Genomic DNA, 23,707 nt, shown 5'->3' on the forward strand with positions numbered 1-23,707 from the left:
GCCCGGAGCGTGCTGGAAGGCGGGCGCGGTGTCGGGGAGCCCTGGGCCAGCGGGACCCAACCGTGTTCCCGGAACCCCGCGCGCGTCACGTAGCGCACGGCCGCAGACTCTCAGCTGGCCTCTCCCTGCCTGTGCGAGCCTGGAGGGGTCTTCTCTGTGATGCATGGGTCTGTGCAGAGTTGAGTCAGAGCTCAGAAAGTTGTGTCTCCACCCGGTGTCTATGTGCTTCTTGCTTTGTGTGTCCAGGCACCTTGGCCCACACACACACACAAAAAAAAAGTTGGCTGGCTTTTCTTCTCCACGAATAACGCCATACAGCCACTCAAAATAGGCAGGGGATGTCAGGAGTTATCATTTTCTCTTAACAAATGTAAAGAAAACTCTCTGTGATCTCTTCCCTCTGAAGACAGGCAGGAAGGCAGCCTGGACAGCCTAGCGAGACTGCCTCTGATAGAAGCAAGCAGATACTTTGTATGCTGATCTCTTCAGTTTTCTCCGTGGAAGAGAAAACTAGAGGCCAGCATGAAGTTACTGTCCTTGCTCATTGCCATCAGATGCAGCAGACAGCACAAACCCCTGGCTGGGGTTCCATAGGGAATGAGGTAAAAATCACAGTACATGTCATGACCCTCCCAAGCCAGCTGCTTTCACTGAGGTTTCCTTATTTTATTTTGGAGCTTGAGGGACCAAATCAGCTGTAGAATTAAAAATTATAAAAGTAGATTTGTTAGTCAAGTATAAATTGTTTTTCTTCTTTTGTTTTTCTGAGATTTTAATATAATTTCATCATTTCCCCCTTCCTTCTCCCCCTCCAAATACTCCTGTATATCCCTCCTTGTCCTCTTTCAAATTCATGGCCTCTGTTTTGCTAATTGTTCTTATATGCATATATGTACAAGTTAGCCCCATGACCTAGCTCTGGTTGGTTATCCAGCAGCCAATTAGAATGTGCAAAATTTTTCTGTGTCATTTATCTGTCAAATACTAGAATTATTACAATGGAGTTAAACAATGAAGAACAAAACTCCGTGCTTCTGGGCTGGCGACTGCTCAGTGGTTAGAATGCTTTGCTGCTCTTTCAGAGGACCAGAGGTCAGTTTCCAGCACCCCATGATGTGGCTCACACCCCCCTGTCATTCCAGCTCTAGGAGAATCTATGCTGTCTTCTGGCTTCTGCTGGACCTGCACACATGCACACATGCACATACAAACACAGAGACACACAAAAGTAAGTAAAAACAAATCTTTTCTTTTTTAAGAAATTTATACTGAACATCACAGAGGAAAATGCTTAATGACTAGGTTTTTAAAAATATTCCTTTTATTGTAGACACGAGTGTTTTTGCCTGTATGTATGTATATATGCATACCACATGCACACAGTGCCTTCAGAGTCAGAAGTGGGCATTAGATTCCCTGGCACTGGAGTTACTGATGGTTGTAAGCCACGATGCAGGTGCTGGGAACCAAACTCTGGTCTTCCACAAGAGCAGCAAGTGCTCTTAATCACTGGACCATCTCTCTTGGGCTTTATTTCTGAAATAAACTATCTAATGGCACATCAAGTAGACCCAAACCATCTGAAAGACAATGTTTGGGGTTTGGTCCTCACTTGAATCCAGGCAAGATCTAGCCCCCATTTCCTGGTGTGCAGTATAGAGATGATAAATTTGTTCTGAGGAATAAATGAAATTGTACCATACCTAGTTCATGTGTTCAACCCATATTAGATCTCAAGAGAGTGCTTGATTCTTCTGTGCTTGTTTCTACTCTCCCCTTCAACGAAGTCAGTACCTGAGGGAAACAGTGATCATGGCTGATGCTCATTGCTATGGAATAATCCTCTTGTACAATGTAAAGATTTGTCACTCGAATTGGTTTAATAAAACACTGATTGGCCAGTAGCCAGGCAGGAAGTATAGGCAGGGCTTCCAAACTAAGAATGCTGGGAAGAGGAAGGGTGGGGTCAGAAAGTCACCAGCCAGATGCAGAGGAAACAAGATGAGAATGCCGTACTGAGAAAAGGTACCAAGCCATGTGGCTAAACATAGATAAGAACTGTGGATTAATTTAAGAGCTAGTTAGTAATAAGCCTGAGCTACCAGCTGAGCATTTATAATTTATATTAAGCCTCCACGTCAATTATTTGGGAAGCAGCTGCTGGGTATTTGGGAGTTGCTGGCAGGACAGAAACTTCCATTTTCAGCTCATTGAGCCTTATCATGTGTCAAACACAATTCTATTGCATTGTGTTTTCTGTTTAATACTTACAGGATCCTGGGTGGCGTTGCCTGTCACAAAAACCATCTTTGAAAAAGGAAACCCATGAGGAGATTCATAAACCTGCCCAGGACCTTCCAAGTAAAGCTGGGATCAGAACTTGTGTGATGCAAGATTGGTAAGTACCACCTGCCCCATTCTGTCTTCTTTTAGTCACTGGTCAGTTAGGATAGAGATAGGAGGGGCCTTGTGTATTGTTGGCATCAAACTCTTTATATTTTCACAGTTGAGAAATCTAAATCCCAAGAAGCTGAGCTGCTTGCCAAGGGCTGGTTAGGTCAGAGCCCAAACTAGAATCTTGGGCAGGCTTTTTCTCTACACAAAACATATGTAGAGGTAAAGCGTGAATATTACCAGCTAAAGTTGTGGAACAGCACACAATAAGACGAATATGTTATGACTCTCCTAAAGAGGGAACGGTGTGCATGACTAGGAACTAGAATATTCGCTCTACTGAAACAGTAGTGCTTATTTGGGGATGATGACAGTACAAGTCATAAAATGTTTTTGTTTTGCTTCTCTGTAGCTTTTGGATTTTTTTTCTTTTTACAATAAACACAGAAGACTTCTGTAATTAAGAAGTAAATCTGAGAAGATTTTCAAACTCTCAGACCCAAGTAATGTGGAGAGTCTCCCTGCTGGGTGCCAAGAGCCATGTTGGAAGGTTTTTAGTGTCTTTGCTGGTTTCCTCCCACTGTCCCTCTGAAGTTCTATTAACTCTGCTTTCTCTCCTGCCCCCTGGTGTTGATTAGTGCTGTCAAAGCAACTTTCTGTTTCAACTTCCAGAGAAATAAAAGGGAAAACAGTACTCTTTCCTAAGAGAAGTCAGTGTGACCTGTAAGCTTGATGATTCGGGCTCCTGGCTGATTTTTGCTGCCTTTCATTATAGGACTAGGGAGACTGGAAGGGAGTCAGTGTTTTTTAGTTGAGTATTGCGTCAATGAAGATGGCTCAAACCAGGAGTTATGAAGAATTTTATTATTTGTGGGCTTTCTCCAAGTGTGGTTTGGCAACATTTAAATACTGCTTTGTGTTGCTCATCTTCACATAATAAATCCATCGACTGGGCTCTGTGATTGGTGTGGCGTGTCCAGCTCCATGCTAGGAGTTACCAGGAGTCATAAGCCATAGCCCACTGACCTTGAGAATATTCCAGGCTTTATTAGATTTTAAACTCAAAATGCAGCCCAGGAATGAGGGGCCACTGACTGTGAGTTACACAGTGGGGCTGTCCAAGCATTTGCTCAATATATCGTCAGAAAGCTGAACTGCCTTTGTGGGAAACTCACCCTGGGGTCCCCCGTTACCAACCAACTCATTTTCTTTTTCTTCTTTGTGTGTGTGTGTATGTGTGTGTGTGTGTGTGTTGTGTTGTGTTATGTGATGTGTATGTGTGTGTACATATTCATGTTTGTGTGTATGTATGTAAAATGAACGTGTGTATGTAAATGTTGAATGTCTTCCTCAGTCTCCACCACCGCCTTATTTTTTGAAACAGGGTCTCTTCCTAAACCTGGAGCTCCCTGACAGCCAACAAGCCCCAAAGACATAGCACACTATAATCCCAAACTCCTGTACTCAATCATCTGCCTCAGTTTCCCAAGTAGCTAAGACTATAGGCACATACCACCAACAAAATAACATGATTTTTTTTTTAGTCTCCTGGATTATCTTGAACAAAAATGAGACATCTGAGTGCTACAAAATGAGATGAGAAATGGGTAAAATACAGTCTGACTCTGGGGAGGGGCATTCACTCATCTTGATGTTGCAATCTCCAAATTGCTGTGGTGTCTCTGTCTTCACTGAAGGATGAAGGTGAATAAAAGTGTTGAGCTATAAAGAATCTAAGGGATAACAATTGCATCATGCTGAAGGACATTTTAAGAGACTTTTAAATGCCATTACTTATTTATGAGTGTGTGTATGTGTGTGTGTGTGTGTGTGTGTGTGTGTGTGTGTGTGTGTACACGCACATGCCGTGGCACATGAGTGGCATCAGAGGATACCCTGCAGGAGTAGGTTCTCTCCTGCTATGTGGGTTCCAGGGATCAAACTCAGGGCATCAGGCCTGGAGGCAAGTGCTTTTACCCACTGAGCCATCTTGCCAGCCATTTAAAGGCTTGGACATGACTACCTCGGAAGGAGAAAAAGAAGAAAGGCCATGCAAGAAAAGAAACAGAAATTAGCCAAAATGTAACCAAATTCACAGGAAACATCAAAAGAAAAAGCAAAATGAGAACAAATAATATTCTGAAAAAGAATAAGAAGAAGGCATTTTAGCTCTGTCTGCTTGTACTATAGTTTTACAAAATGAATGTGGGTACATGAAAACAGAGTTATCAGTGAAAGGAAAGAATCCAGAAATAGACATGCTTACATATCAGAATTTACTATATGCTACATGAGGGCATTTCTAATAAGGAGAGAGGGGAATGGATTGTTCGATAAATGGGCAGCTGACCAGCCTCGGAGCGGGGATGAGAAAGATGTGAGCAATAAATCACTTTCATCCTCTGTGGAGAGGATTCTAAAGTGGGTTGATGACATAACAACATGTGCAAATAAGACATGTCAGTAGGAGCCGGCGGTGGCACACGCCTTTAATCCCAGCACTTGGAAGGGAGAGGCAGACAGATCTCTGTGAGTTTGAGGCCAGCCTGGTCTACAGAGCGAGATCCAGGACAGGCTCGAAAGCTACACAGAAAAACCCTGTCTCAAAAAAAAAAAAAAAAAAGACATGTCAGTAGGAAATTCCTAGTCTGTTCTGTGTTGCTTTAACACATTGCCAGATGAAGGGTAATATGTAACGTGAAAAGATTTAGCTGGGCAGTGGTGGCACATGCCTCTAGTCCCAGCACTTGGGAGGCAGAGCCAGGCGGATCTTTGTGAGTTCAAGGCCAGCCTGGTCTACAGAGCGAGATCCAGGAAAGGCACAAAGCTACACAGAGAAACCCTGTCTCAAAAAACAAACAACAACAACAAAAAAGATTTACTTAGCTCTTAATTCCAGTGGCCAGCAAGCTCAGGCAGCATGGCCAGGGACTCTGGCAAAGGACCACTGACTGCACCACAACACAGCAGAGCGTGTCCATGGAGCATCCACAGGCAACAGGTCACACATCAAGAGAGGACAAGAGACAGCCAGCTCTGGCAAGAACTAATCCACTCTTGAGAATCTACTCTACTTCTAGAGGTCAGCTTAGCATCAGTCCTTTCAGAGAGCAGGCGAGACCCAGTCACCTCCCATCAGGTTTAACCTCTTAAAGGTCCTGACACATTTCAATACCATTATATGGGGAACAAGCTTCAATGTGAGTGTGACACTATTGGCCCAGCTCCACCTACCCTGGGCACTGCAATTCTGGTGATTTGGAGAATTTCTACTTTAATTCATAACTTTGAGAGAAGGGGGAAAATACTGAATGGTGCTGTGGATATTGCTCTGTATGCTGTAAATATGTTGCTATGATTTGGTTAATAAATAAAATGCTGATTGGCCAGTAGCCAGGCAGGAAGTATAGTATAGGTGGGATAAGCAGAGAGGAGAATTCTGGGAACAGGAAGGTGGAGTCAGGAGTCGCCAGCCAGACACAGAGGAAGCAAGATATAAAAGTACCAGTAAGTCACAAGCCACGTGGCAACTTATAGATTAATAGAAATGGGTTAATTTAAGATATAAGAACTAGATAGCAGAAAATTTCTTAATAAAGAAAAATGAAAAAAAAGAAGAACTGGATAGCAAGAAGCCTGCCATGGCCATACGGTTTATAAGTAGTATAAGTCTCTGTGTTTACTTGGGTCCGAGAAGCTGCAAGAGCCAGGTGTACACAGGAAAACTCCAGCTACAGAATGGGAGTGAAGTTCGTTTTCTTCAGTGATATAGCTGCTTAAGTGATTAAGTTGTTTGTGGTCTAGTAAATAATCCTCCAACTCTACTCATTCAAGCAATCCTAATTTAATTCAGGTTGTCACACACATACACACCACACACCACACACACACACACACACACACACACACACACACACACACACACACGCACACGTCTGGTCTGGGGATTGTAATTATTTTTATTTAAATGTGTAGTCAAAAATTTTAATTTCCCTTTTTTAAAAAAAAGTTCCAGCTGGATGTGGTGGCACACACCTTTAATCCCAGCATTCTGGAGGCAGAGGCAGGAGATCTCTGTGTGTTTGAGGCCAGCTTGGTCTACCTAGCCAATGCTACATAGTGAGACCCTGTCTCAAAAAAACTAAAAAAAAGAAGAGAAAAAGCTCCTAGGTGAGGGGATCACTCAGTCCCCATCAAGAAGCAGATGGGAATCAACATAGAGAACCACAGCTGGACAATGTGCAGAGAAGGAGAGATGTTGGAACACTCAGTCCTAAATGGTACGTCTTCATCAACCCTCTCCCCTCAGGGCTCAGGGATCTATGTGGAAAAGGAGACAGAAAGATAGTAATAACCAAAGGGGATGGACAGCACCAAGGAAATCATGTCCTCCAGACACAACAGGACTGGTCCACATGTGAATTCACAGAGACTGTGGCAGCATGCACAGGGCCTGCAGAGGTTCAAGCCAGATGGGGTCCTGGCACTGAGGGGGTGGGGAGTGGACACGGGGCCCCACCCTGTCTTAGTTACTGTTCAATTTCTGTGAGGAGACATCAAGAAAGGCAACTTGTAAAAGAAAACATTTAATGGGGGGGGGACTTGCTTACAGTTTCAGAGGGTGAGTCCATGATCATCATGGCAGGAAGCATGGCAGCAGACAGGCATGATTCTGGAGCAGTGGCTGAGAACTCAGATCTGATCCACAAGTTGCAGATAGAGAATGCAAGAATGAGCCTGACATGGGCTTTTGAAACCTCCAAGCCCATCCCCAGTGACACACTTCCTCCAATGAGGCCACACCTCTTAATCCTTCCTAAACAGTCCACCAACTAGGAACCAGACTTTCAAATAGATGAGCCTACTCTCATTCACATTCAAACCACCACATACACCCTAACCAAGAAGCTATTTGCAACTGATACCCACTGGCCAAAGGAAAATTAGTTTTCTCCAATACAGTGTCATTGGGTATAACAACCACACTCCAGGGCAGACCACATGCCCAGGAGTAGTTGGCCAACACAAAAAGAGATCCATATTTTTTCGTAGGCTTTTTGTTGCTTTTAAGCATTTTTTTCTTGTCTTATTGGGGGTTTTTGTTTTTATTTTCATTTTTGTGTGAATTTTTAGTTTTTTGGTTTTGAGAAAGAAGGAAAAGGAGCATAAAGTTGGATAGGTAGGGAGGTGGAAAACATGGTCAAAATACATTGAATGAAAAAAAGTTAAAAATAAGTTGTCTCTGAGGGGATAGGTATAAAGGAGAGAGTGGGGGGTTAATATGGTCAAAGTACATGATATGCTTGAAAGAAACTTATTTACAAAACCTATAACCATATTGTTGAAGGTTCAAAATTAGTATTAAAGCAAAGACTGAATCTGCTTGGTACAAGAGGAGCAGCAGTGTATGGCCAATCCTTCCCCTGAGTCAGACAAGCCTCTTCATGGTTGCCTGGCTTCCTCGGTGCTGTGTGGGATGATGCCTTCTACATTGTCCTACATTGCTATGACTAGGCAGGTATTCGCACCTCTGGCTTGGTCACACATTTCATTAAGTCTTTATGCCCTGTGACATCAAATTCTGTTACTTTGCTTTAAATATGAATATCATACGAGTGCAGCAGCTGTCTGTAAAGCAGGCCACTTTATTTACCAGGCTCATATCATCCACTACACAGGCTTTCTGTTTTATAACCTGATGTCTGGACTCAGCTCTGAACTTTGGCTATAGGAAAGGTTTCAGAGCACCTTCAACAGAAGCAAGCCCACTCACTTGTGAGGTACTGCAACACTTCCTTTAATTATGACAAAACCAACCTCCTCCCCTAAGGAACTGCCCCCTCAGGCTCACAAATGACTCACATCACCCTACTCCCAAAGCCAAACAGAACTGCTCATAGTTACTGGCTCCAAGTGGTGTTCAGAGCTCCGTATTCCTCTCTTTGTAACTAGAACTGGGCATTGTCTCCATAAACCTTGGGGGAAAATGTAGATCTAGTCTAGGCCAGAGTCTGATGTCTGTCAGAGCACTATTTCTGCTTGGTTGCTGCATGCCTAGGATGTGATGGAAAGTTCCACCTTGGGAGCCTGGAGAAGGCAATTTTCCAGATACCACAGAGTCAACTAATTAATTGTACTAGGGTTTTAATATTTTGTTTAAAGTGTAGTAAATCTTCTAGAATATCACCCAAAACTTTAAAAACACTATTCACAGCCACCTTTCTCCAAGAGTTGTTTATACTCGTTAGCTAAGTACTGGCTTTTTTTAAACGAGCAATTGTTAAACATTGTGTTTTGTTTTGTTTTTGTTTGTCTTTCTGAGATAAGGTCTCTCTATATAGCTTTGGCTGTCCTGGAACACTCTGTTTAGACCAGGCTAGCCCCGAATTTACAGAAACCCACCAGCCTCTCTCTCTCTCCCATGTTTTGGGATTAGAGGTGTGCCCCACCACACCCTGCTGCAACTGTTAAACTTTTAAATCACTTAGTAAAGTTAGGAGTGATTTGACAGCCACCAAGAGAAAGACAAGTGCTTCCAAATGCCCTCTCTTCCCCAATCCAAACAGGTTACCTACCTCCTGTAGTCAAAAGTGACACTGCTGAGCAAAATGGCATTTGGTCTGGCTTTCCTATGTGTATTATTGAGTTTTTAGAGCTCAAACAATTGGTAGTTGAAAAAGATCTTCATTCTGAAAAAGAACAGTAGGAAGACAATTCACAATACTAAGAACAAATTATGTATCCAGCATGCTAGGTTCTTTTACACATCTAATGACATCACCACTCTGTAGGTGGACTTTTCTCTGTGTTCTGGCAGCCACTCCCAAATAACCACACAGAGACTTACTATCAATGATAAATGCTTGGCCAATAGCTTAGGCTTGTCTCTAACAACAACTTGAATTAACCCATTTCTATTAATCTGTGTGGTCTTTTATCTCATCTATGAACTTCCCATGTTGCTTCTTCTGAGTCTGACTCCCTAGACTCTGCCCTCCTTCTTCCCAGCATCCTCTCAGTTTGGCTCTTCTGCTTAACCTCCACCTGTCCAGCTATTGGCCAATCAGCTTTTTTAATAACCAGTGACAGCAATATATATTTACACTGTTCAAAGTTTATTCCACAGCACTGCTAGCTACAATATAATATGATTATAATATAATGTTCATGTTTACTTTATTGTGCCTTATTTATTTATTTAGCTTTTTTAAACAGGTTGAGTGCAGGTTGGCCTAGAATTTGTCATACAGCTGAGGATGACCTCCTGCTGTGAGATGTCTTTCTGTATGCTGTGAATATGGGCTGCTCTGATTGGTTGATAAAGCTGCATTGGCCAATGGCAGGGCAGGATGGAGTCAGGCAAGAAAATCCAAGAGAGACAGTGAGAGAAGAAAGGAAAGTGGGACAGACGCTGTGAGCTGCCAGCAGGAGAAGCAAGATGTGAAAATACCGGTAAGCTACGACCACATGGCAACTTATAGATTAATAGAAATGGGTTAAATTAAGATATAAGAGCGAGCTAGCAAGAAGCTTGAGCCATAGGCCATGGCCATCCAGTTCATAATTAATATAAGCCTCTGTATGTTTATTTGGGTCTGAACGGCTGCAAGACTGGACGGGACACAGAAAAACTTCCAACTATAACCTCCTGTCCTCTGCTTTCAAGTGCTGGGATTACAGGCATGCACCACCCTGCCAAGCTATAATGCTCATTTCAAATTAAATTGTATTATTCTTGAGTATTTACCCAAAAACCTCTAAGCCAACATATCACAGAGACATTTGCACATTCATGTTTGTTGTTGCCCTATTCACAAATAGTGCAGGAAATGGATGGAACTGGAAATCCTATGTTAAGTGAAATAAGCCAGGCTCAGAAAGACAGAAAGTACCTATTTCTCTTCAGATGTGGAACCTGAATTTTAAATTATATACATGTATCCATATGCACATATTTATGTATATGTATTTATGGGTCATGACACTAGAAAGGGGATCCTGAGAATTGGGGAGCAGACCTAAAGGGAGATGGGAATTAGAGAGGGCAATGGGATCCATAACAGGAGAGCAGAAGGGGATACTCAATAGAAGTAAGGAAAACAGCTGGAAGTGAGTGATGTGGGAAAAGACGAGGGAGGGGAAGAGAGTGAAAATGAAATGTAATGACACTTATGTATAAAGATGTCATGATTGTGAGAACAATGACCCTCACTTCATAATAAGAGTCCCATTGAAGCAGTTAATTTCATGACCTTGCAGAGTAAGGGGGTCAGCCCAGCATGGCAGGCACAGCTAACTGTGCACAGGGAATAGATTTTAAACCCTAAGCATACAAATCCCTTCCTCTTTTCTCATTTCAGGAAAGTACAAGCTTACACCTCATCTTCATCATATCCTTCCCCCCTTACATGCATTGTTTTTTTCAACAAAAATGTGTGTGGGTTCATCTCTGTCAGACACCTGACCTTTTAGGCAAGCTTGGCCATTAGTAACATTAGTAATTTTCTACTCTCAACTTCATGCTTGTGAGTAGGATTTTGAGTGGGGTGACAGCCACACCGGCAGGCTTTAGCAAGGGTCTAGTATTTCCTATTCATTTGTAGCCCAGCCTAAGCTGTCTCAAGGTACCTTTGAAAATGGACTAACAGATTTTATTTCCGACAATAATGAAATGCATTATTTTGATGGTAACTAAAAGCTAATTTAAAAAAGAAATAAGTCAGACTGAGCAAAAGAAAGTAATAAAATAAATAGCATTAAGTTAAAAAGAGCAGGAGATGGCGCTTAACTCAGAACAAAAAAATGATTAGCTATCACTTTTTCTTGTCTTGCTTCCACCCCACCCCACCTCCAAATTCAAAGTTTGGGACTATTTACTGAACAAGTCTTCTCCATGGTTTGTATTGGAAGAGTTTATTATTTTGCAAAATCCAAACAGAAATGCAAGGTTCAATTAGTAGTAACCAGAGTCAGCACTTGAGCAATAGCATTTTATGTGTGGTTAGACCTTTCAGTGTCCTTATAACCTTTATCCATTTACTCTTCATTAAAATCCTTCCTATCACTGTGAAGAAACACCATGGCCATGGCAACTCTTACAAAGGAAAGCATTTCATTGTGGTGGAGGCTTACATGGTGCTAGAGAAGGAGCTGAAAGTTCTTACATCTTGATTCACAGGCAACAGGAAGTGGTCTGAGACACTGGGCAGTATCTTGAGTACGTTTGAGATCTCAAAGACCACCTCCACAGTGACACACTTCCTCCAACAAGACCACACTTACTACAATAAGGCCACACCTCCACACCCCCTTTAGGGGCCATTTTCTTTCAAACCACCACATCACTCATTATTCCATTCTGTCAATGGGGAAAATGAGACTTGGTAAAAACTGAATTACTGTGAAAAAAGTCACAGGACATAAGTGGACTTTTGAAGTCAAGACCCAACCTCATGTGTACATTATCTGGGTCATTCACAGATATTGTACTAAGATGGAGCATGAGCAGTCTGTTGGGCACTTGTCTCTCCATACTCATTGGATTTCTAAGTCTGCCTACTTTACTGCCTTGCTCTTCCTCATCTCTTATTTGGATTGAATAGCCTTCTTGTTGGCTTGTCTCAAAATTCATTCAAATGTGTCACAACCAATACACAGCTCTGACCACAAAATCCAGCAGTAGCTACCCCAATCTAAATCTACCAAAATTCAACAAGCAATCAGTACCTGTGCTCAAATGCTGCCCCTCACCTAGAGAGTCCTCTCTCCACTCATTTTTCTGAGGTTCATCTCAGAAGTCGTTTCTGCAGGGAGCCCTCCATGCCCTCCCCTACCTCAACAACCTTCTCTGTGTTTTCCATAAGATCCTAGAGGATTTCTTATCGTTTCATGCAGCATTAACTTTGATTAAAAAGAATCTGCTTTGTGTTTGTCTCCCCTGCTAGACTGTATGTTCCTTGAGAGCAAGGGCAATGCCTTATTCATCTGCGTATCTCCAACATCTGACATCGTGTCTATCTAGCACACATGCCCACCAGGTGAATGGGATGCATTAATTATAAATATAGGTACTGGCTTCCCACTGCCTCACAGATAATTGAGAAGATGATATTGAACTGAGATGAATGCTGTGAATCGGCAGGTGGAAAGAACATGAACTGTCAAAAGATGCTTTGAGAAACAGTCCACAGAGGAATGTTGACCCCCCTCCCCAAATAAAAGAAATCCTAAATAAAGATAGTGAACCACAAGGTTGGCAGGCAAGAAGAAAGGTCATTTCAAAAGTACCACAAAGCGGTGCCAATCGAACCACCCAATGAACCAGACTTGGGAGCCCCAGCAAAAGTACAAGCTGTCCTAGGACATGGCAGATTTGTTTTCAGGCCAGTTCCACAAGCCAGTTCCCAGGACCGGGACCAGTTGGAGACTTGGGTTTCTTTAAAGCAATAACTCATCAGGAATTCTCTTAGTGTATCTAAAAGCCTTTCTCATCCTCTGATGGTCCTTCTATTGACCAACCTCTCCTTTTCTTCATAGGTTTCCAAGTCTCTCTTTCTTCCTCTATCTTCCAATGTTTTTCTCCCTCATTTTGCTGCTTGTGTAAGATCACCATTGACTTTCAAGCCTGCTGGACATTTCTGCTGCATAATGCACACCTCTAATTGTAGAAAGTACACAGGTCAAATGAGTGCTCGCCTTGGTGTGCTATGGTCTCTGTTTGTCTCTACTCTTTCCTCTCCTGGGAAGTCCTTCACCTTATCCATCCTTCAAGGTCCAGCTCAAATGTCTTCTGCTAAATGTCCCCAATCCATGGTAACAGAGACAGAATGCCCTGTTCTCTCCCCTGAACTTTAGAGATGAATTTGCTTAGAAAACTAAAATAGCCCTTGCAGCACTCAATGAGTTTGTTTTGATTACTTCACTGCCTCCTTTAATAAACTATGAACTCTCGAGGACAGATACCAAATATCATCCATTTCCATATCCCTTATACTTCTCAATGCCTCAACATCATAGACACTCGGGTGAAATTTGCTCATGTAGCCTGTATTGTAAGCCGAGCACAGTGGCTCATGCTTGTAATCCAAGCACTTGGAAGATTGAAGCAGGAGAATTGCTGTGGGTCTGAGACCACAGTGAGTTCTATGCTAATCTGGAATACAGAATGAGACCCTGTCTCAGAAGAGAAGAAGGAGGTAGGAAGAGAGAAGAACTAAGAAATATCTCAGCTGGTAAAGTACTTGCCTTGTAAGTATGAAGACCTGAATTCAGTCACCAAGAAAGACCAGCCCTGGTATCATGCACAGAGAATGTCAGAACTTTGGGGACAAAGTCAGGTACGTCCTTGGAGCTCATTGGCCAACCAGCCTAACGTCCTTGGCAAGTTCACCTGGAGAATGATATCCAAAGTTTCCCTCTGACTTCCACATGAGCATACACAAGTGGGTATATGCACACATGTATCCTCTATTCTTATTATTTACTGTGGTCTGTAAAAGAAACTATTAAACAAATAGTTATAGTTAATTAAATGAAATTCCATACATAAGTCAAAAGACAACTACAAGGAGTCCTGAGGAACATGACCTAAATGGAGAAATGTAGGCAGTCTTTCTCTGTCCTGCCAGCCAGCTCCCAAATAACCACACAGAGACTTATTATTAATTGTGAAAGCTCAGCTGATAGCTCAGGCTTGTTTCTAACTAGCTCTTTTAACTTAAATTAACCCATTTCTGTTAATTTATTTTCTGCCTTGTGGCTTTATTACCTCATCTCTGTATTGTCCATCCTACTTGTTCAGTATCTGGCTGGAGACTCTACTTTCTTCTTCCCCACATTCTCTCTGCCCTGAAAATCCTGCCTAGCTGTTGGCCATTTAGCTTTTTATTAAACCAACCAGAGTGACACATCGTCACAGTGTACAAAAAGATTACTCCACAACAGAGAAAGATCATGGAAAGCTCCTTGCATGAGTACTTGATACTCAGGCTGAAATTAGATGACTGGGGGGTATCAGCTAGGTAAACTGGCAAGTATGAAAGACCCAAGGAAATACTGCATGTAAAGTACAAGGCGACTTGGAAAAACCGCGCAAGGGCCTGTTGTAGACTTCCAAGTGGTCCTCCAAATGCATTTGCCCCATTTGTACAGTATGCTTCATGCCTAGGGAGCCTCACTTACACAGATTTTATCAATGGGTGTTTCTAACCTTTGGGTTCTGGTTGGATTTGGTCAATGGCAGGAGAGAAGAGGGTGGGAAGGAGAATAAAATTGAAGAATTTATTCCCCAGCTTCAATCTTGACAGGTGGCTGAGATTGGCTTCTCACTCCTACTGCAGGCCATGATTTCCATCAAGGGGTCTTCTCTATAGAGCATCCCCACAGCCTCATAATGGCTCCTCCACATGTCCCTCAGTACTAGAGCAGACAACAGCTTCTATTAGCCCACAGAGGGCTGCATTTGTCTCCAGTCCTAGCCACAATCTTGTCCTCACCCATGCTTTGATGGTACTCTTTTTCTGCCAGAATTCTGACTGGGTCCCAGTGTAAAGGAGAAGCTAGATCAAGCAGAAGATTTTAAATTGTGAGGATGCCATTTTTGCCCTAAGAGCCACTGGAAGCCATTAAAGAGGTTAGTAGGTGAGATAGGTATTTGAGTTTTGTTTGGAGCAATTTTTTAACATCTGCTCTGTAGAACAGTAAGAAAAGAGGTGCAAGATGGGAGTGGAGGGCAAGGAGTCCAGGGAGGAAGCACTGAAGACATAAAGGTGGCACAGAACAAGGAGGACCAATGATTTCAAACACATCCCAACATAGCTGCACTGACCAGGGAAACTAGACCCCAGACTCTTCACCCTGGCATCCAAGATTACCCAGTCCTTATCACTGAATTCCTCACACAGTTTAGATGACCCAATGAAGTGACCTCTTTACTGATCACAGTGTTCTTCATGCCTGGATCTTCTATCTAGCATGTTCTGCTTCTTATCCAAACCCTACTCATCCTTCAAGGCCCAGCTCAAAAGATAAATAATTCTATCAGACAAACAAAAATATATGATATAAACTGTTTCCCAGATATACGACTGTGTGGCACATACATCAGCTCATAGAATCTACCTACTTGAGTAATGTTGCCATCCACTCCATTCTAGTTGGTTATCAAGGCTCAGAGAAATTAGATAATCATAAGTACACCAGATTGGATTTGAACCCAGGCCTGGATGACTTCAGAATGCTATAGCTGACCCTGACCTAATGCTGCTTCTCCAACAATAAATAGTTAACTTCAGTGATGCCTCACTGAGTAACAGGTACTGTATTAAACTCCCTTGAATTGCTTTATTTGATTTTTATAAAACTCTTATATGGGAAAGGCCAATTGAAGTACCGTCTTTAGAGAATGAAATGAAAGCATGGGATTTGTTCAAATGCAACCTCCTCCATAGGCTTTACTAGATTCCCACGTGTTTGGAAAGAATTCCTCCCTCCTCTCAGCGGGCACTGCAGGGCATTTCCAGTCACATCGCTGTCCTCTGCTTTGCCCCAGTGCTGCTTAGCCTGTATCGCCTTTACAAACAGACAAGGAAGCCAACCTCTTCTAACTTACCATCCAGTCGAGGAAGTCACCTGCCTGTTCTTTCCTCCCAGCCCTTCCGTAACAGTCATTTGCTGCAAGCAATCACTTGCGATGGCTTCGTGAATGAGCACTGAAAGCCTGCACCGTGCCCTCGAGGGAGTCACTGAGCAATGTGGAGTGACAGAGGGTCACTGGGCATTTGTTCAGACCATACAGCTGGGCCCACCAGCCAGGGCAGAGCGATCTCTCAGTCACCGGACTTTCTGCATTACATTCGATTCAAACCTAGGGACTGTATTAAAGAATTAGATTTATTGTAATTAAGTTGTTGTACAGTAAGTACAATCGTGTATAGAGAGCTGTCAGCTTGAGAAAAATCACCATACACAGTTTTATTCTTACTGCTGTAAAACCTCGAGTCCAGCAATGTCTTAATAAGCTACGGATTTCTCATCTGTAAATGAAAGTAGTAAGCACTACCTGCGTCGGGCTGTCTAGAGCATGAAGTGAGATGATGGTTGCAAAGCATCTATAGAAATGTGCCTGGAAGTAAACATAGTCTGTAACTAGAGGTGAGCATGGTACATTCTGCTCTACCTTTTAGGAAGATCATTAACAAACCAGAAATCCAAAAAGAGGCCAGAGGGATTGTCACACACGCTGTCAAAGGAGCTGGAGGAGCCTAGCCTACAAATCCCCAAGGAATACATTTATGAATATGGAGAGTTCAGGTATGGATTAGAGAACGAACTTCTCCTTGGCTCCAAAGCTAAAATAAGACCAATGAAAAAAAATAAAAAAAGATAATTTTTACGTTTATTTATGTGTTTGTTCGTTTTGTGTGTGTGTGTGTGTGTGTGTGAGCGTGTGCGCGCGTGCCCGTGCACACACATGTACCATATCTTGTGTGTAGAGGTGAGAAGACAACTGTGGGAATCAGTTCTCTCCTTCCACCATGTGGGTTCCAGGTATCGAACTCAGATCGTGAGACTTGATGGCATGCGCCTCTTCTCACCAGCTAAAGACACAGATAAATTTTGATTCAATACAAGAGAAACCTTCCTAACAACTGGGCTGTCCAGCAATGCGCTAGAAAGCAGGAGAGGATTTGCTCATTAGACTTAGTTACAGCCTGGCTCTGAAACACCCTCGGAAACTTAAAGGCTTATTCCCCAGCCAGTGGCATTGTCTGTGGAGGCTTCGGGAGATGTGGCCTAGCTGGAAGAGTGGGTCATTAGGGGTAGGCCATTGAAGGTTACACTTGGCCCCAGTCCCAGTTCTGCTCTGCTTTCTGGACTGCCCCACTGTGAGCAGCCTTCACCCTCACGGTCCTGCTGTGATCGAGAGGGCCCTCCGCTGTGCCGTCCCCATTTGAATGGACTGAAACTCTCTGAAACGATGGAAGCAAAATGAAACTTCCCTCTTACCTAAGTCAGGTAATTTAATCAGAGTAATGAAGGAGTGACTGACACAGACTTGCTCAGGCAAAGCCTGTGAGCCGTGTCAGAGCTAAAAAGGCTTCATGAGGAGCCAGCCTCAAAGAGGAGAAGAGAAGGCCTCATTCAGTGCGAAGACTCTACACTCTATTGTCCAGAATCCCAAACATACACTGGAAAACTGGATAACAAAGCATCCAAGGATTCTGAACACCAGGTCATTAATTCTAGAGTGCAAATTAATCTATCAGCTTCCGTGACTCAATTCTCCCTACATCCAGGTTGACACCCAACCCTGAAACTCAACAGAGAGGATTCAGGGCGTCATCTTGACATCTCTCCAGATAATGAGCTCACAGTTTTCTAAAGCTAGGTGAGACCCATGAGGTGTTCTAATCGAATACTTGTAATTAGGAGAAAAATTTTACACTCTTTAGTCAATACTCCAAGGAAGGTAACTCTATACAGTGTAGATAAGTACAGGACAGTGACTCCCACCAGCCCCTAAACTTCACCAAATAGAAACTCTCAGGTTTAATCCATTTGTTTATAAAATATTCTGGGTAAAACAAAATGCCAGGGTGACTGAATGTGCAAGGGGAAATAGCCTCAGGCTTGTCCTTTGAAACACACAGAGATACAATATACATGTAAATTGGTGGAACAAAAGTAGAAAGTAGGGTTTCTATAAGGTCCACATAGAGCGAGGCGAACATGCCAAGAGGAACTGTTCTCCATGGCCCAGCCAATGGGAAAGCCCTCCCAGAGTGTGTGCACCAAGCCATGCAGGGGGCAGGACTGGGCAGAGGGGACGCTGGGATCTTCCGTCAGGGGCCAGAGCAAGTCAAGGCACAAAAGTGGAGCACTGCAGAGCACTCGCATTAACTCATTCGACGAAGTGAGGAGAGCGGGGTGAAGCCGGATCCCCCAAGGTCTTTGGAAGTCATACTATGAAATTTGCGGTTTCTGCTTTGGACAGCAGCAGCCTTTGAAGGCCATGAACTGGGAACACTAAACATGTGTACCTTAGCTCACCTCATCCTTCCCATAACCCTGCGGGCAGGCATTACCATATCCTGTTCGACACACAGCGCACGTGCTCCCAATCTCCGGGCCAAGAAACCCTTGTGATGATGTGGTGACATGGTGACAAGACACATCAAACCCCAAATTAAACATTAGAACTGTTTCATAGAGAATAAGTTCTTGACCACTTCCTTGAGATCTAGGAAGGTGAAAGGCGTACTACTTCACTCCATGAGCAATAAGGCTGGCATTTATGGAAAGGAGGCCACGGTCTCTGAGTGGCTAGCTTTGGGATGTCATTTCAACTCCACACCAACCAGTGTTTCCACATCCTCATTTAAGGCTGGCCATGGCAGAGCATCAGGGGCTCAGCTTTGTCCTCAAATGACCTCTGTCACCTTACCTCAGGCATCAAAAGGCAGCTTGGAATCATGACTGGTCATAACTAGTTCTCATAACCACACCTTTTTTTAAGACACTCAAGCTAATGGATGGCATTTTACACTCTGATTTTCCATTTTGAAGATTTCTAATTTTAAATGAAGCAATAAGAAACATGTTAACTAATTGTTCACATTTCTTATTTTGTGATTTATCTCCATAGATTCTAAATCTATGGGATCCCCTCTCCCAGGTTCTTGAAAACCTATATCATGCTCGGTTAGCTCAATGACTAAAACAGGAAGTCTATAAAGCTAAGTGAAGACAGGGTGTGGGGCATGCTTCTTCACACTCTCTTCTTCAATGGAAGTCAGCAGGGCCTTCAGAAAAATGGCATCCAGTCATAGGAACAAGGAGAATCCCAAGAACCCCGGGAAACACTGGTATAAACAGGGTGATACAGTGGTAAATAGCATGAGTGTGAGAGAGCCACAAGATCCAGTCAAAAGGGGAGCGAGGAATTCTGGGTAAAATCCACCACAAGAAAAGAAGGTCTATCCGCAACAGGAAGGAGGGGAGAAACAGTTTCAATGGCAGCATGGAAGCCGTTATATGACGCCATCCCTACTCAGCACTCACACCTAGACGAAGTGTGTGATACCAAAACGTCTGTGTCACCAAGCTGCCTTTCCAAGAGTCTCTTCAGTAGAGCCAGAGTCCAGAGAAGTTATTTCCCAGCCCAGTTACCTGTGAGTGAAATGGCGAGCACGTGCCCTGAGCCAGACAGCTGGGGAGGTAGAGTGAGCAGAGTAGGGTACCAAGAGGGTAGCTAGAAGGGTAGCAGGAAGCAGGAGAGACAACAGCCCTGGGAGAGCATGGATCACTCCAGGGGCAGGTAAAACCAAGTGCAAATGAAGGTAGAGTTTACGAACCTCATCATACTGTGAGCCAATGAGAGGTCCCTGTAGATGCCATGAGATAGCCTGTGATTCCCACTGTCTGTTTCTATAACACAATACCTAAGACTGGGTGGTCGTGTACTTCCCCATAGTTCTAGAAAAAGAGCAAGACCAACGGGCCAGGAAGATGATCTTCTTCCACAGAAGCATGTCCCTGTTGCATCTCCTTGAGAGGAGGAGTGGTATGTCTCCATGTCACAGAAAAAAACAACAAAATGCTACATGAAGCCTCTTTCACAAAGGACCCAACTCCATTCATGGAGTTCCCTTCATAGTCCAGTCATTTTTTCAAGGTCTCACTGCTAACCCATCACATTGACTACTAAGTGTAAACACAAGGAAACCATAGCAACAACCCACCCCCAAGCTTTTAGAAAGAGAAGGAAAGTCAAAAGCAGGGTCCTTATTTATATGTATGGAAACCAAAGCAGGCAGGTATAGTCATTCCCACACACCACTGGGTACATTTGCTGTGTTTTGTAGACACTCTGTCCTTATCAGAAGTCTGCTTTGTCTGATACTAATGTAGCACCAGAGAATTTTTACTTTATCTTATTTTATTTTTACCTGTTGTTTTTGGGTGCTGGGGATTGAAACTGGGTCTCCATGGTATCTAAGCACATACTCCACCACTAAGCCACCTCCAGCCCATTGAAGCTCTTTGGAGCTCAGTTTTCCCTCAATATATCTTCCTTGCCTTTTTAAATGTAGAGAGTGTGGACTTGGGGTGGTTTGTTTTCTTTTATTTGGTTTTGTATCACATCTGACAGCCCCTTCCTCTAATTGAAGTGCTTAGATCATTTTCATTAATGCAGTTACCAAATTGGTTGGATTTAAGTCCTTCTTGCTGTCTGCTTTCTATTTATCTGGGGTTTTTTGTTGTTGTTTTTGTTTGTCTTTTGTTGTTGTTGTTCCTTGTCTTTCTTTTGATCAACTAGCTGTTATGATGAGTTTCATCAAAGGCTTATTTTCTATATTTTAGATGTTGCCCTGGAGTTTGTATTGTCCATCTTTCCCTGACTGTAGTATATTTCTAAATAATATTAGCCATCTGACACATAAGAATGCTTCAGCAAGGTGTTTCGACCTCTCTTCCCCATTCTCCATGCTATAGTTGTCTATGCGCATTATTTTCACTTTGGCCTACATTATAAACTCCACACACCCTTAATCTCAGCACTAGGGAGGCAGAGGCAGGTGGATCTCTGAGTTCAAGGCCAGCCTAGTCTACAGAGTGAGATCCAGGACAGCCAGGGCTACACAGAGAACCCTTGTCTTGGGAAAGAAAAAAAAGAAAGGAAGGAAGAAAGGTAGAGAGGGAGGGAGAAAGGAGAAAGGAAGTCAGTCAGTCAGTCAGTCAGTCAGTCAATCCACAATGCTTTGTCATCTTTCCTTCGTCAGTGTTTAACTGATGAACTCCAGGTAGCAACTTTCTTCACTTCAGGTACACTTTTTCATCTCTAGAAGCAGCATTTGGTATGGAGGTTGTTGGGTATTTTTTCTCTGCTACCATTTTGTTTTTCTTGAAATACTTAAAAAAGAAGAAGTAACAATGAAAGTTTAGCTTTGCTTGATGGGTACTTTCCAAGTAGTAAATTACCAATGAGTTACTCTTGCTGGTATCAAAGAACTTGTGAATACTTTTCTTGGTAGTAAAAAGATATTAGTTGAACCTCAATTTTTGCCTCAGATCTATTGGCCAATAAGCATTAAACATATGGTTAGGTTTGGAAAACTGGTCCTGTCTCCTGTTTATGAAGTATGCTTTAACAACTTTGAGTTTTGAGCTAGCCATGGTTGCCTGGCAGCTAACAGTTGAGGCTGTCTCCCAGGTAGAGAGGAGTTGTCTAAATCACACCCTCTTCCATCTTCAATGGTTGTGTCCAGTGCCACCCCACACACCCAGAGTCATGGAATTCTTGGCTTGAATGATAATTAAGATACAGTTTTTCAGGATCCATTTATTCAGCAAATATCTGTAATGTAAAGCTTGGCTGCATTTCTAGGTACTAAAGGCAGGACAGGGACTCAAGGGGACAGAGTCTTTGTCCTCAAGGTGGACAGTGGGGCAGTGGGAAGATAAATGTGATTCCTCTGTTGTAACTTTTGGGGTGAAGGTCAGGACTGATCAAGCACAAAGGAGGTGAGGGAGCTGTAAGGACTTTGGAAGACAGTTTCTCTTCGCCAGTTTTATGAGGAGCAGGTGAAGATTTCGCTAAGGATATGATGTCTAGAAAGTACTAACATAAGTGAATGCAAATATATGGGCTTATGCAATCTAAATGTGATAAAAAAAAAAAACCGGTTGTTTCACTGCCTTCCTTAGGGAGTAGTAAGAAGGGGAAAGTCTGGGTATATTTGGTATAGATGAAAATTAAGTATTTTTATGAGGTTGGTTACATCTATGCACAAAAGGCTAATGGTATTAGTAAAATACATTGTGCCCTTATCAGTGCTTCCAAATGTTCACATGTGTACGTGTTACCTGAGATTCTCATCAAACACAGACTCTGCTTCAGGCTGCCTGAGGCCTGTGTTTCTAACAAGCTCCCAGGTGCAGCTGACACTGATTCAAAGTCCTCCAGTGCCCTGACAACTGCAGCTCTGGACAAAGACTATTTGAGAAGTGACTTAATAACTGATATCCATTTTCGGAAGAGCTGTGATGTGGAAATGTGGAATTTGCAGGAGGGAAGAAATGGCTAGCCCTTAGAGAATGAAATTTGAATCTAAGCTTGCCCTATCTAGGTCAGCATTTCACTCAGTGAAGTTTAATCAATGTTGTTATACAGAAAGCCAAACCTCCCATAGAAAATTGTACATAAAAAATGAAGAGCCAGAAGTATAGCTACATGGTAAAGTATTTGCCTAGAATATTCAAGGACCTGGGCTTAATACACACACACACACACACACACACACACACACACACACACACACACCAAAATAAATTAACTAGTTAATTAAATAAACCTAGTTCTTGGCGTGGCCTCCTATTCAAAAGCTCACCCAAAACACCCATTAAAAAGAAATGAACCCTGAATAACAATATTGCACTATATTTTTTAAAAACTAAAAGAAAGAATTTTCCCCTGGTGCAGCAGTCACCATCCAGAATCCTTGCTCCCATCCCTGGAGTCTGGCAGAGTCACAGACCAGCATGAGAGAAGCCCATGTGTCTGTAGCTCTCAGTGGCAAAGGCTTGGAAACCCCACCTAACCTGGTTCATATCTTCTCTTACAGTGGACGGGAGCTGTGCATAGGAAGTAGAGGTTCCATCAGACGACCCAGTGGTAGTCAACTATGACACCCATGTAACCTTGACCGAGTTCCTCACTCTATCCAAACTGTGTTTTCTCATTTAGAAAACAAGAATAATAAGCTTCTACAAAAGTAATGGAACTTCTATTTGTAAAGTCAATACAAATGTGATTTCCGTAAATGCATTAAGTCAAATCTCCACTGAACAAAGTCATTGAGCTGTCGTTTGGGCTGTACTGGTATAAGATTATATCCACTTAGCAAAGGGGACTTGGTAAAGTAAAGGTCAAGTTAACATGAACCCAGACAAGCCCCGTTTTGCCTTTCATTATTCCAGCCTGTGGGAAGATGGCCATCTTCCAGATCTGTTATTTTACCAGTAAAACAGCGGTAATGAGAACTCCCTGCTCCCCTCTGGGACTGGATGAGGTGCTTTGTAATGATGAAATCCAAAGGTATTTTACAAACTATATATGATGCCATACATGTCGATGCCAGACCATGGACATCGATGCCAGGCCACACAGGAGCCGGATGGGGCAGGAGTCGGTTTTCAAATCCACTAATATATCACCCCCACTCCACCCACGACACCTAATCCCTGCCCCCAAAAGATAAAAGGCCTGCTGACAGGCAAGGAGGATAGGAGCCATGACTTTCCATCTGCAGTT

At 43.0% G+C, this 23,707-nt stretch overlaps 1 long non-coding RNA gene across 2 annotated transcripts; it reads left to right on the plus strand.

Moving 5' to 3' along the window:
* Positions 1 to 3: 3 nt before the first annotated feature.
* Positions 4 to 23,337, plus strand: LOC143271023 (uncharacterized). Of its 2 annotated transcripts, XR_013048284.1 has the most exons (5): positions 4 to 602; positions 1,143 to 1,228; positions 2,274 to 2,398; positions 14,920 to 15,025; positions 23,019 to 23,337. It is a non-coding gene; the product is annotated as an uncharacterized LOC143271023 (long non-coding RNA). The 2 variants fall into 2 exon arrangements; XR_013048287.1 differs by lacking the exons at positions 14,920 to 15,025; positions 23,019 to 23,337 and adding an exon at positions 3,939 to 4,154.
* The last annotated feature ends 370 nt before the right edge of the window (positions 23,338 to 23,707 follow it).

The sequence above is a fragment of the Peromyscus maniculatus genome, chromosome 1, assembly GCF_049852395.1.
Source record: "Peromyscus maniculatus bairdii isolate BWxNUB_F1_BW_parent chromosome 1, HU_Pman_BW_mat_3.1, whole genome shotgun sequence".
In the NCBI taxonomy this organism is placed as follows: domain Eukaryota; kingdom Metazoa; phylum Chordata; class Mammalia; order Rodentia; family Cricetidae; genus Peromyscus; species Peromyscus maniculatus.